This window comes from Rattus norvegicus, chromosome X (assembly GCF_021556685.1).
Source record: "Rattus norvegicus strain SHRSP/BbbUtx chromosome X, alternate assembly SHRSP_T2T, whole genome shotgun sequence".
Classification (NCBI taxonomy): Eukaryota; Metazoa; Chordata; class Mammalia; order Rodentia; family Muridae; genus Rattus; species Rattus norvegicus.
This window is the reverse complement of record NC_141554.1, coordinates 106,109,936-106,111,175: the sequence shown is the minus strand read 5'-3', so window position 1 is coordinate 106,111,175 and position 1,240 is coordinate 106,109,936. Positions and strand designations below refer to the sequence as shown.

Genomic DNA, 1,240 nt, shown 5'->3' with positions numbered 1-1,240 from the left:
TTCCAGCAGTAAATGAGCTCTGCCGTTTTGCTTCATAGCTTAATCTGCAAGGGTCTTGGTCTCCTTTCTCTTCCAAAACATACAATAGTGTTTCGTCATGTTTATGGCGTTATGCTGATAGGACAAAGGGGAAGAATAAATAGCAAAGACTCTAGACTTAATTGAAAAGACACTCGCATTTGTTTTGTTTTGTTTTGGTTTTGTTTGTGTCTTAGTTAGGATTACTGTGGCTATGATGAAACAATGACCAAAAGCAAGTTGAGAAGGAAAGAGTCCGTTTCTTTTCTTTTTTTAAAGCCTTCACTTTTTATTCTTTGTGCACAAAGACTAGCATGTTCGGTTTCACTGGATAGACAGTCCAATAATCCATTCAGGTCGCTTAGTCCAACTTACTGAAGCCTATGTCCTTCGCGTACTGACGGAAGCACTGAGGGCACACGTTCAACCCTTATTTACGGATCAGACTGTGGCGATTAGAGCAGACCCAGCCAGAGCTAGAAACCTGGCTGAACTTCTGAGGGTGACTCCAGTAGAGCTGTTGGCGACCCATCTTGCCTCAGAAAGGTCTATTTCATTTATACTTCCGTAACACTGCTCATGATTTGCAGGAAGTCAGTACAGGCACTCAAACAGGGCAGGGACCAAAAGGCAGGAGCTGATGCACAAGCCATGGAGGCTGCTGTTTACTGGCTTGCTTCCCATGGTTAGCTCAGCCTGCTTTCTTATAGAACCACTAGTCGGGGATGGCATCACCCACAATAGGCTCGGACATCTTCCATCAATTAGAAAATGCTTATGGAAGCATTTTCTCAGTTGAGCCTCTCTCCTTTCACATACATCTAGTTTTGTGTGTCAGGTTGGCGTAAGATTAGCCAACACAGTTTGTTTCTTTGCCTGTTTAATTGTTTGTTTGGTTGGTTGGTTGGTTGGTCGATTTTTGAGACAGGATCTTTCTATGTAGCCCTGGTTGACCCAGAACTTGCTATTGTAGACCAGACTGGCCTCAAACAGAGATCTGCCAGCCTTTTCTTCTCGAATGCTGGGATTAATTCTCTCAAGCAAACAAGCCAGCCAGCCTAATTTGAGAAACACAGAAACATTTAATTTTCTTAAGAAAAAAAGAAACAGTTTGCATGTAAGGTACTGAATGATAAATTGAAGAGCATTTCACCTTGGCAAAATTCCTAGTGATCCAGTGACTACATACCACAAGAAATATCTCTTTAAGGTAAATAATGAG

At 42.1% G+C, this 1,240-nt stretch overlaps 1 pseudogene; it reads right to left on the bottom strand.

The window, feature by feature from the left end:
• Positions 1-326: 326 nt before the first annotated feature.
• Positions 327-550, bottom strand: Rps29-ps8 (ribosomal protein S29, pseudogene 8; annotated as a pseudogene).
• Between the last annotated feature and the right edge of the window lie 690 nt (positions 551-1,240).